The 13,499-nt window shown below is 37.7% G+C and overlaps 1 protein-coding gene across 13 annotated transcripts in view; it reads left to right on the top strand.

Annotated features, from left to right (window-relative positions):
- CACNB2 (calcium voltage-gated channel auxiliary subunit beta 2) overlaps positions 1 to 13,499 on the top strand; it is a 261,929-nt gene that overhangs the window by 152,122 nt on the left and 96,308 nt on the right. The window lies entirely within an intron of this gene.

Below are 13,499 nucleotides of genomic sequence, written 5' to 3'. Positions count from 1 at the left end.
AGATAGCTTATTGCTCTCTTGACCTTTCAACACTACAGTAGTTAAAACAGCTCTATTAAGTACTCCTAGCCAGGCAGGCTGGATACTGGATATAGTCCAACGTAACTTTGATAGGAGCCTTCCACACCGGGAAACCAAAGGGCAAAAATCCTGTTTCAGATTATATGATCTGAAACTTCTTTGATAATCACTTCCAGGCACAATTCCTTTTTTCTTTTTTTCTCCAACACCCTCCACACACCCCCCCCCCCCCCCCCCCCCCCCCCCCGCCTTTGAAAGTTGAGATTGTGTGCTTATGCCCGTTTGGGAATACATTTTTGTTTTCCAGTTGCTTATAACAAGTACATCTGATGAACAATTCAGAAATAACTGATGAGACTAAACCTATTATTTATTTTTATTCCATATTGGTCATAAGGAAGTCTATCACAGAAAAATATCCATCTACCTCTTTAACAAAGCCGTGGGTATCTGTCTTCATGAAGACATCTTCTCTAAATGATAAAAAAGCTCTTGGGCAATTGGACTGACTAAATTGAGTGCTGTTTGTTTACTTTTACTACATATTACTTCCCAGGTAACAACTTTAGCTGATAAATAAGAATTAGGAGATGCTGGGTATAGCTTGTCTTTTGTAGGAGTCAATTCTTTTTTCAGCAGATCTTCTCTTTACATAGAGATGGGTAATGATAGCCATGACAAGCTTGTTTATTATTTTATCCATCAGTGACCAGATTGATGTCTAAAATTTCTGTAGGGAGAAAATTTAGTGAAACTTGGGTGTTAAAATTGCTGTAACTACAGGACTATAGGAATCAGCAATTTTAAAAGCTTTTCTCTGAGAACTGAAAGAATGAACAGAGAACTGAGAAATTCTCTGGTGCACATTTCATTATACATTTGTCATTTACAACACAGTGTGAGTCTGTATGTTTTAATTTAGCGATGCATAGGACTTTGGGGCATTTAAAATGCTCAAATAACGTACTGTATTTTATGATGTGCAGTATAGTCTTAGTGCTATGTTGGATCTTATGAAGAAGTCAAATGAAGTTAATAAGCATTGGTTTTAATACATCTTTTACTTTAAGACAGTTTCTGTGTTTTGTTCCAAATACCTTGGCAGATTTTCTTATTAAAAAGAAATAATTTAAATCAAAGTATTTGTTTACTGGTACAAGCAAAGCAGTGTTGGTGCAGAAATCCAAAATGAGAGTCGTCCCTACTCAGTTGAGCTCTTAAGTCTACCTTTAGGCAGGTAGACAGTTAGAGGAATTTTAAGGAGAGGGAACAGTAGTAGGCCAGTTTATAGGAACAAGGCTGATACAATACTCTAACAATAGCTATGCATGTAATATAAGAATATAATTGTATTGAAAGGCTATTCATTCAAGGAACAACTCAATATGATAGGAAAAAGGTCTCTGCGTGTCTGTATAGAGTGTATTTGCCTGAAAGTAAATGAGAAACTTAATTTTTTCTTCACTGTAAGTAATTAAGGTTTTTTCACGTGCGCAAATGGGCTTTACTGAAATGGACTTTGTGCTGAACTTGATATAGTTGTATTTGCCTGTGGAAGCAGCTCAGCAGGCTAATTTTTGAGCATAAATGTTGTATCACTTCATAGTTTATTATCTTAATATCTTAGGTTACTATTAGAATTTCCTTATGTTTTTCTGGTGTGGGGGATTAACAAGTGAAGTTGTATACAAAGTTGCAAAATTTTCACTTATGGAGTTTTTCAAAACTCAACTGGACGAGGTCCTGAGCGAGCTGATCGGGCTTTGATTCTGGCACTGCATTGAGCAGGAGGTTGGACTAGGTGTCCTGTCCTCCAGATGTCCCCTCCCCAACCTATTTTTTTCTGTGATTCTATTCAGAGAATACAGGCTATATAGAAATATTACTGGCACCACAGTAGATATTCCCATGTTTTACATTGTAAGTCAAAACTCGGTCTTAGAAGACTTCATTTTGTCCTGCAAATGCCCATGATTTAGGTTTCATTGCTGAAGCATGCCCTATATAATTCTGAAATTTTAGCCCTCTAATCTGTAATTCACTATGATTTTTTTTTTGTCTTCATCTGCATTCCATATGAATATAGTGATACATCTGTAGGGATCTGAAGGACAGAGGCATTAGAGTGTTGCTCGAATATAGTAGATTTCTCATATGTATTGTACTGTGGTTTACCCCATATATTTAAGAAAGTTATGTTCTGTTTCCTTTAATGATCCTGTGGTCTTTGTAAGATAGAAGTATCTATATTGTCTGCTGTAATTCTGTTACTTGTGACATGGACATCCTGGCAAGAACATGGGTGGCCTTCAGAGATGCCTAAGTAAAATCATAAGTCCTATTGTACAAGGCTCTAGTACCATATGTGAAATGTTGCTTTCACTGGTTGACATTTCACTAGAACTTAGCAAGAAATTGTGGGGGTTTTTAATAATTACCACATACACCTGTTTGCTGATAGCAGCTAGTAAACTGCTTTGCTTTCTAAGAATTTTCCCATGCATGTGTGAATGTTATTAACCCCCACCAGTAACATAGAAGTGTAAGGAAAAAATGAATAATTCTGTTCAGTCCTATCTTATTAGTACAAAATAATGTTCTGGTCAATTTGGATCCAGAGGTTCAGCAGAATTTGCAGGCAAGAACATCTGGGAAACAGTCTGGATTGGACTGGCCTTGCTCTGTTGAGGAAGCAAATACAATCCAACTGATAGCATTTCCTCTAACTTTTGTTGCCTTGTCAGCACAGGAATAAAATTTGAGATCTTTCTGCAATCAAATTCCTCCCAGTAAAATGCATATATTAAAAAAAAAAAAAAAAAAAAGAAAAAAAATCCAAACACCACAAGTTGTGCTGTTTTGCTTAAGGCTATTTTAAATAAACCTGGACATCTGTGTTTGTAAGTGTGGTGGGAGAGATTAGTCCTGCCAGTTACACAACAGGTTTTGTGGATCAGCTTGCCTTGTGACAGTTATCCCTGCACTTCTCTGGTAGATTTTATGATGTGAATTAAATGCTATTAAATTTAAGGTCTACTTTAGCATAATCAAAGAGGAAACAAAAAGGAGCTGCTATTAAGATCATAGGCTGATGATTTTGAAAATGAACAGGACTTGAAAATACTGCTGCCTTTTCAAATAATAAAAAAGATCCATGCCTGCAGACAACTAACAGAACATGAGAGGTTATAAAAGCGCACATTTGTGCTACTGCCAACTTCAGCAACAAACATTTCTTTTTCTTCTGTATGAGGAGAGAAACAATAAGCCATAATTTTTATTCTACCCATTGTAAACTCAAAAACTTTGAACAGGAAAAGAGATGCTAGCTTTATGAGTTACTGTTGATTATAGATAGAATAATCATTACAGAAGATGTGATGGAAGGAGAGCAGTGCAAATCTAGAGTGAAATTCTGGTTTCCTTAAATGAAAGTTTGTATTAAGTGTTTTAGGTTCAGCCTAGCTGAAATCAGTTAAGGATACATGTAAAATAAAAGAGTTATAATTAAGATTCTAAATTCCTTTTTTTTTTTTTTCCCAAAAGTGGAGATGAACTGAAATACTAGTGAAAGTCAGTAGGAATAAGACCTCTGAAAGCATGAAAAGCCTGTCTTGCATTTAGTGTTGACTTCTGACTTCAGCCCAGCCAAGGAAGACAGCGCTGTGTCTTTGGAGAGTCATTGGGGGGTCTGAGTACAAATGTGTTTGAATTTGTGGTGTAGCAGCATGTATACAACCTACATGACTACTGTATAGGCAACAGATGTGACCTGGAAAAGATGATGCATCTTGGGTTTCTCTAGCATTTTGTAGTCTTTATCTGTTCGTGAATACATTGGGGACTGACTTCATGTAGAGCAGGGTCTCTGTTGGCTCTAATGGAAAACTGCATACAGTACAGAGGTGGAAGTGGTTAGATGTTATAAAAATCTATATTGATTTTTTAAAAAAAAACCAAAACCCAGATATTAGCTTAGTAACTCTCCTAGTAGTGCCAGGCATATAAGCACAAACAGCACTGAGGTAATTTTTTTTTTTTGTTTGACCATCCTTTTATACAGTATTTTTCATCCTAGAGAAAATATTTTTCTGCTTTTGTGGTCTCTGCTGCTGAACTGGAGAGCGGCGAGAACTAGTGGACAGCAGACCAATGAGCATTTCTGAGTTCTATCTCCTACATCCGTGAAATTTTCTCTCATATTTCTCCTGCCAAAGCCTCATCCTTCTTTGCTGCTTTGTCATAGGTGCCCATCATCCACTTACCTACTTTCTTCTGGTTCCTTATTAACTGTCATCGTCTTTTATCTTTAGGAATCTTGTCCAAATAATACTTCTCTTACTAACTGGCACAGCAGAACAGCAGTCTCGGCAACATCTTTGTAGTATACCCATCCCGTCAGCAGGAATCCAGTGGTGATGGCAGCAGTGGTACAGCTGATAAGTTTGGGTGGTAATTCCTCAAGCAGAAGCAGATTCCCTCATAAACTGGCGAAAATACAACTTTTAATTGAGCGTAACTGGTTGAGTTTAGGGAGGGCATTAATTTAATTTCCAAACAATGGAGCAGAGAGGAAAAAGCAGGCTTTAGCCAGTGCAGTTCCTGAAGAAAAAAAACTTGTCAGGGATGACAGGGTTTCATTTGTATTTCTTTGGTGAGAGTTAGCACAGCATATTTTGAGACCTTAAAGCTTGCAGTACTGGAGTTTCCATTCTTGGGTCTTTCATCGCTGCAGGTGCTGGAGGCTCTCTTGTGGCCAGAAACTTGGTAGGCATGTGTTGGAAGGAGTCTTTAGCTGAGGGGTTTTACGATGTTAGTTGATCGTGGTACCTATTAATAATGTTGCTTTACGGCAATGTGAGGTATTGCATGTCTTAAAATTTTTTAATAAGTTGACTATCGTATAGCACACCTATAAATACAGGTTTGCCCAAGGGGTATGTTGACTCTTTTTTGAGAATTAAATTCTCTTTCCAAAGTCACATACTCTTTTAATCCTGAAGCCCTAAGTCCTGTATGAACCAGGAGCACAGGCAGTAGGAGGTGATCACAGCACTCGTTAGAACATATCTGCTTCAATGTGACCAGTTTTGGTGCCCCAAAAGAAGGCAGATGTGGATAAATTGGAGAGAGTTCAGTGAAGGGCGCCCCAGAAGGTTGGGGCTAGATCACTTGGCCTGAAGGTATGGGCTGAGGGACCAGGGATTGTTCAATTTGGAGGTGAGATGGCTTTGGTGGGAAACTGAAGCCTCCCCAGCGTCTGTAGGGAGGTTATCAAAAGCATGGAGCTAGGCTCCTTGGAGGTGCATGGTGGGAGGGCAAGAAACGGACACTGGAAGCTGGAATAAGAGAGATTCAGACTGGATATAAGAAAAAACATCCTCACTGTGAGGATAGTCTGTCAATGGGACGGGTTTTCCCAGAGAGGCTGTGCAGTCTCTATCCTCGCAAGTTTTTAAGACCCAACTGGGTAAAACAAGCGGGTCTGGTCTCACAGCTTGAGCAGGAGGTTGGACTCAAGACCTTCTGAGCCCCCTTTCTGCCTGAAGTACCTTGTAGTCCTGAGAACAAGATGTAGTATGTTGCCATAGCTCTGACACAGGAGACAGCTTGTGCAGGTATTGTAGTCCTCAGCCATTCTTTTTTAAGAATTTAGATTGACAGAAAATACATGTTTGATTTGCTGATAAATATTCAGTATTGCAGCAATATATGAAAGAGCAACCAGTGATCCAAAATTTGGTGCTTCCTCTAGAGGAGGAAATGGCTCGGTGAGGGATATGATGCGCTGTGCTCTCCTGACCCAGTCAGTCTGTTCTGAATCAGAAAGAAGCCTGTTCCTGATGTTTCTTTTATGCCTGAAAACCAGAAAATGTTTGGTCTTCTCGGTTGCAATAATTTGGAAAACCCGAGTTCACTTACTATCCTGGAAAGTAGCTGTTGTATTCTACTAAGCTTTGAAGGTTCCAGAACACAAAAAAATATTCCAACATTGAGTTAGGAAATTTCACACCACCATGTGCTGCTTTTATGATTTCCTTTAATTTTTCTATTGCGGTTCATTTATATTTTATTTCTCTTCAGGTTAGCATCTAATTCACCATCTTCAGTAGCAGGTACGTTTCTGTTTCCAGGTTGCCTAAAACATATACCTCTCTTTTAACCCTCCCATCTTTATTTAAGCAATCATATCTCAGAAGTGCTAAACATAAATCTATAGTACAAGATCTGTCCTAGCTGTAAGAAAATATATTTAGATTTATTCTTTATTAAGGATTATACAATATCAGATGGTTTCCTACAACCTTTTACTAATTCATATTTTGTAAACAAGTGTTGTATATACTCTTTGCATTCTTTTATTCTCTTGCAGATGGAAAACAGTGATAGTAACACAGAGACATCAGTCTCACTTCTTAGTAAAGAGATGGGGATAGTGCTCTAAAAGCTCAATAGGAAGGATTCATGAGTCAGAATCACAAACTCCGTCTTTGAAAAGACATTTGGTGGAGCTGTACAAGCAGTAACATGGGGATTGGGATGGGAGAATCAGGCATGCAGTGCTTGCTTTAGCTTTGTGTCCTTTGATGAATACGACACACCACATACTTGATAACCTCACCTGCTCTGCGTGGGTGCATATATCAGATCTCAAAGAGCCAATTATGTGAACCATTGACATCATGCGATCTATACATTAACTGGTATCTTTTCATTTTAGAACAAAACGTGCTGGAGAGACAGAATTTTCCAAGATTATTATTTTAATATGTGGTAGACAGGAGGGTCAAAAGGCCTTTCAAGAGATCCTTTTATCAACGTGAAAGTATTACGGGCTGTTGTATTCTTGAAATCAGGTGAGAGTAATTGTAATATCTAAAGGGTGTAAGGAGCTTCAGTGTCTTGGGAAACCTGCAAGTAATTGCTTTGGCTTATGCTGGACCTATAGGATAGGTAATGGGTATAAAGAAAGTATCCTGATATTTTTCATTACAATTAGTCCCCTGATGAGGTTATCTGTATTTTATATAGTGTTTTTGTCCTGAAGTAAACAGTGCCATGCAGTGTGAAAGCTGCTCATGTGGTGTTTCTGGCAGGATTGGAGAGAGGAAGGCTGCAGATACTTAAAGAATGATCACGCTTGCCACAGATACCAGTGCTGAGTCACAAAAGAACCGCTGTTTGACAGACTTGAGCTTTCAGTGAGCCTGGATTAGGGAAATGTAATTAATTCCTTAGTCTTCACTGTGTGTAATTTTAACAAAGGTGTTGGTAAGAAAACCTCTCCTAATATAAGCATTGATCAAATCACAGTGTTTTATGTCATGACAGTAACTGATTGCTGTTAACAAAAGATCATGACTAGAAAATCAAGATTTCAGTAGTAGATGATGGGCTGGAAAATAAACTTAAGCGGAGGTTGAAAAATACTGTAGACAGCTAGTGTATGACAGGAGTTTCTTCAGAGTGCGTGTTTGTCAAACTAACTCATGAAGATATATGGAATAATTATTTAAACAAATGAATGCTATAGTTACAGTATAGAAATGAAGGGTAGCAAGTAAAAATATGTATTAAAGCAATCATTACATTTGAAATAGTAAAATAGGGAAGACTATACTGTATGTACTTAACCTGAACATTTTTAACAAGTTAAACAAGCAAACAAAACCCCAGACTTTCCATTTGCTGCCTGGAGTAGATTAAAAATGTTACATTTGAAAATCAGGTAGGGATTGTACATATGGAGATAATTTGATAAAATAGGAAGGAATTTATTTTTTTTCCTTCAAAATTCTCCATTGCTAACAGAATTTCATGTCAAATTTTCAAGGAAGTTATTTTTAAGTATGCAGAAAATCTTAATGACTTGAACCAAAATCCCAGATAAAAATATACTGAAGATCTGGAACAGAGAAACTAAATTGGCACTTTTCACTGAGCTGAGACGAATTGAGATGATGGTTGCCATGCTTTGCTTTGCATTCTTTCCTTTTCTAGTTGTCTTTCTATTTCCTTGTTTTCATCCCAGATGTGTTCTCTATTTTTCCTCTTCTTGATTGAGCCCTTGTAATTTTGTGGCTGACCCAGTCTTTTGTCTCTTTCTGTGGTCGTGTATCGACACATAGCATTTTATATTCTAAATCCTTTTTTTCCTGAGTTGTCTTTCTGCGATTTAAAATCCTGCCTTTGTGATAGCTGCAGTTGATTAATACAGTCAAAAATGATATTCTCATTTTCTCTGAAAACTTTCAATTTTCTACCCACTTTTGTCTCAGTAAACACCACCATAGGTCATCTTGTTACTAATAATCCTGGTTTACCTTTGCCTAAGGGCTTAGACATACTATCAAGTCATCAGAGCTTTAAAAAGTTACCATGAGTCAGCCACCATGTGTGTGCTGACAGTCTGAGATAGTGAGATGATTCAGGTTCATGTAGCTTGCAATCATTTCCTTGGTGTATTTTTCTTCCTTTGACACCTGTTTCTGAGTTGTTCCACTGGCAACATCTTAGCTCTGTTGTTGCTCTGACTTTTCCTTACAGCTCAAAATTGTCAATAATTTAATCCCATCCTCTAGATTCAGTTAATCGTCTTGAAAAATCAAATCCCTTTTTTTCTTTAGGTGGGGGAATTTTTTTTAAAGTTCTCAATGATGTGATTATACTGCTGATAAATCATATTTTGATAAGCCATGAGACCTCCTTATATTCCTGTTATTGCCCTCTTCCTCAAAAGGGCTTTCTCTCTTTGCTCGAGTATACAGATACCAGATTATCCTCCTTCAGAGGCTTTCACAGAACTAATCTCTGCCATAATACATATAGAAAACTTACTTAAAACAACAACCCACCATGATTATGCAAGGGATGAGTCATAATGCTGATACCGAATATTTAAAAATGCTTTATTTTCTATTGCATTGCTACCTTGATCCCTTTCTTGCTCCTGTTTTTTTTTCTGCTCTTATTTTCTCAGCCTTTGGACTGCAAGTTCTTTTAAGGGGGGGTCCGTCATTCACTTTGTGGCTGTACAGTGCCTAATACAATAGTAGTCTCAAGTAGTTTTCCCTCTTGGTTTTTGCAAAAAAATGGTAAATGGTAACACACCAGAGCATCCTACAGATTTGGCGAAAGCTTAGCTCTGAGTCTGGAGGGTCTGCCTGTTTGTTTGTTTGTTTGGTAACTAGACTGAGCTCTGCAGCTCAGCTGCCCTTTTGGAAGCAATGCGCATATTGTCAAAGTTTTTCTGAAGAGTCCCCATGAAAAGAGACTATGGTTCCTCTAAAAATACCTGCTTATGCCACGTTTTTGTAGCAAAACAACAGGAAAGCAAACATTTAGGCTAGTATCAGGAACTGGGGGATGGTGGTGGGGTGGTGGTGGTGGTAGGTATTTTGGGTTTTGTTGTTTTGTTCTTCCCTGATAAAGTACCTGGTACAACTGTTTACCAGGTTCGTGAATGCCAAAATCTTGGCTTCTGCAAACCTAAGGGTGGTTTTAAAAACCTCTGCGTTCATCCAGCTGTCGATTGGATTAGCACCTTGGAAACCTGTTAGTGTCAAGCTGGGTGCTGCAATCAAGCTTGCCGAAGTCATGTTCAGGGTAAAGAGAAGACTGGTTTCCTATATAATCTACTTTTTAATCACATTGCCACCCTAAATCTCCCAGCTGTTCTAAAATTTCACTCCTGTTATTTGAAAGTCCCCCATGGTTGTAGATGCCATATCAATGCCCAGTTAGCTCTAAACAACAACAAAAAATTCTAATCTACGTTGTTTTTATTTTTTAAATGCAAACGTAGCAGAGGATTTCAGTGACTGCTGTAGGAGCTGGTAGCCCTCCTTGTATAGTAATTATGGGAGAGCTAAGTTTTACAGCATTTAAGTACAAATATGTGTGTAATGGGCAAATGACCAAGCACTGCAGGACCCATGCCAAGGACCGGAGAGGACATCAGAACTAGCCTTGGCAGTTGCCAGACTGTGAAGTGTTCATGGCCCTTACACAAGCAGTCAATAATTCCTGCTTGATATCCCCTTAAGGAATACGTAGTCTCTTTCCTTTTTCCTTTGTTAAAATGTGTTTCTTCAGTTTTTCATATATGCCAAATACACATTTCATACAATTAATTTGAATTAATTATATTAGTAATACCCTGAAATAGTTAACTTTAACATCAGTATGACAGACACACTATAGCATTCTCAGAGCAGCATTTTGTGCTTTCTTCAGCATAATTCAAAATAATGACGTTGCTTAGACATCTGGAGAAAACTTAATAAGAAATTTTCACATTCACCAGCTGTGGCCACTCTGCCAAACTGAGGTCTCTACTGATGGTGCATTTGTGGGAGTGCTTTTGATTATTTTTTTTTTTTTTTTTTTAATCATGTGGCTTGTATTTCAGGTTGGTCAGTTTATGATGAAACAGGACAATCTGTATTCCCTATTGATGTGTTATAATTTGCCAATGTCAGCAGTTTCACTTCATACTAAACTTGAATATTTAACATTTTGCCTTGTTCTGATTCAGTCTTAAGGATTTGAAGTGAAATAAAAATTTTGTGGAAATAACCTTTCCATAAAAGGTTGAAAAAAATTCAACATTTTTTTTCCTTTACCTTATTTCCTAGCACTCAAGAAGTAGTAGCACATCACAGGGACGTAATTATACCATCTCAAATCATGTCCTAGAAGGATACATGATGTTGTTCTTACTATGTCAAAAGATTAGAAGATACGTAGTTAGGAATATACCTGTATAAATTCTGAATATTGAAATGAATTGTTCCTCTTACTGGCACAGCGAGGCCTCAGTTTTCCATACCCAAAGTATAAATTGAATGAAGACATAAAGATTCTCCTTTTTGGATTTAAAATTCTCTTCAGCATTGAATGAAGAGATGAAAAATGTATCTGGGAGAAGAATTCAGTATTACAAATGACGAGAGTATGTATGTGTGTGTGTATATATATATATATGTACTCTCATGTGCAGTCACATGTGTTTCTTTATGCCTTGTAAAATCTTGTATGTTTGCTTACTGCTCCATGCCTTCATTTAATACATAAGAACATAAAAAGTCTCTTCTTGAAGGAACTTTTTTAATCTAAGATGAGAATTATTTGAGAATTTTCAGTAATTTGGAAAGTTATCTGTCTTCATGATATCCAGTTCATAAGTGGATTATCCCATTACAGAGAAACTCATACTACTCAGAGGATCAGTTTTATTTTTTATGAGGAGATATAATATGAAGTCTATGTCTGAATTTGCAAGTGAAATGACAGCTATATTAACCCAGTGAAAATTTATTACAGTAACAGACCAAACACAACACAGGTTTTTAACTATGAATGTAACACTGCAGTCGAAATATGTACTTAAGCTCCAACTGTAGTGACCAAAGTTAAGCATGGGTACAGAAAACTAACAAGAAAAACAAGACCTAGAGGGCACCACATGCTTTAACTAAGGAGCTTCTACCTGCAGGTAAAGGAACATAATAAAATGCCATCTTACTTGAAGGACCCAATCTTTTGAAGATAAGTCATGTATGGTCTTGAAGAAAATGGAGCTCAAATGTGATCACACATGACCTCTAGCAGTGTGAAAAGCATGGTTTCATATTATAAGAATACCTCATAGAAGCTATTCTAATATAGTAAGTAGTAAGATAGTTGGTAAATATTTGTCAAGCACATTATTAAAACAGGAAGTTATTTTTCTGGCAAACTGGGTTTGTAAACCTGCCAAGTAAAGAGGAAAAGAAAAGGAAAAAATAACAAATAGATGGGGTAATTATTAACATGACTTATCACACTTTTTATTAAACAGTTTGCCATGAAGGATGAGGAACTGGGGGCTACAGTAGCATATATTACATACACATATTACTGCAGCTCTTCCACGTTGCAGTAGAAGGAGATGGAGACCTGCAGCATCACAGAAAGGCTGAATTTCAGAAGCTCTCAGGAGAAGATCTATACTGTTCTCCAGAGCAACCCCAAATGTTTCTGTAAACCAGGGATGCAATGTAGTTTCCTAAGCTGGCATGAATGGGCAATGCACGTCCACTTGGCCTAGTTTTCCTTGGATAGTCAAGGTATTTCCACTGTAGTTTCATCACAGTTTTTATATATTTGATTTTTTTTTTATCTTAAAGTGGTTGAATACAATCTTAGCTTGCATAAGAATATTCAGTAGTTTATAAAATGAATTAATCATAATCGTATGTTCCCCCTTTTCCTGCATTGCCACGATGTCTGACTTTGATATTATTTTTTTTTCCATATTCGAGTGGTGAAGAAGCTCCTGAATTCATCTTTCCACAGAAAATTTACATGACCATGTCCGTCCCACTGGGAAAATAAACATAATGTTGAGTTTGATTTATGTGATTTGTCAATAAAATTAAAGTAAATTGCGTGATTATGATTTTTTGGATGTGTGTTGGGACTGTGGCCAACGTGACTAGCACTATAAATGATCTCTCTGGCCTGGAGGATGAAATGCCAAATTTAGCAATTCCGGCCTGACCCAAAAGGCATTTTGCCCCCTTAGTGGAGATAGGAATTACATTTCTGTGCTTCATGACTTCTTTTTTTTTTTTTTTTTTTTTTTTTTTAATAGGGTGAGGACCAGTGGGGCAGCATCCCTTCTGGACAGCAGAATGAACAATAGTAAAAGTGGTGCCATGCCACTTGATCAGTGGAAAATACGATGTGTTCACTGTGGAAGTGCTGTAGAAAGCTAACACCCACACTGTGCGTTGTGCTTTGCTGTGTCAGGCTTAATGGCTGGTTTGTTTATTTTTCTCTTACTGAGAGGTAGTGTTGTTTTGGGGTTGGTTTATGACATAAACATAAAAATGACATTTATAACGTTGGTTATGTGCCTCACTTGGCAGCTGAGTGGCACTGAGGAGCTGCAGCGCTGGTGGGGAAGGGTTTGGATGTGCTGTTGCTGAAGGGGGTTGAGTGTTGAGGGACCCCAGAGTGTCCTGGAGGCTGGGCCTCTATGGGGGGAGGGGGGGTTCATCACAGTCTCGACTTTCATTAATGCTGTGAGAATGTGTAGTGGTTTTGACCACAGGCCACTGGTGTGTCAACTGTAATAGGATTTAAACTCTATGCTTAACTTCTATCTGCTTGTTGCTGCTTGTCTTTTGCCATTGTTTCCTTTGGGGGCCTGTATCAGGAGTTGTGGCAAAGGGAACTTTTAAAGAATTGCCAAATTTGAAAGGCTCTGAGGAGGTTACAGGACATCTGGATATTTTCCTAAGGGACAAGATTTTTTTAAAAATTAAAGAAAACTTTGAGTGTATTTTATTTTCCACTCCTTTTGCTTTAGCTCAGTAGGCATTTTAGTTTTGGAAGACCACTAGAACGTGGCAGATGTATTGGACTCCTGTAAGCAAAATATCCCTTGGAGAATAATTTTCTTTATGTCAGTTTAAAGGCACCTTATTAAA

The sequence above is a fragment of the Falco rusticolus genome, chromosome 4 (genome assembly GCF_015220075.1).
Source record: "Falco rusticolus isolate bFalRus1 chromosome 4, bFalRus1.pri, whole genome shotgun sequence".
In the NCBI taxonomy this organism is placed as follows: Eukaryota; Metazoa; Chordata; class Aves; order Falconiformes; family Falconidae; genus Falco; species Falco rusticolus.
The sequence above is the reverse complement of the archived record's forward strand: the minus strand, read 5'-3'. Positions and strand labels throughout refer to the sequence as shown.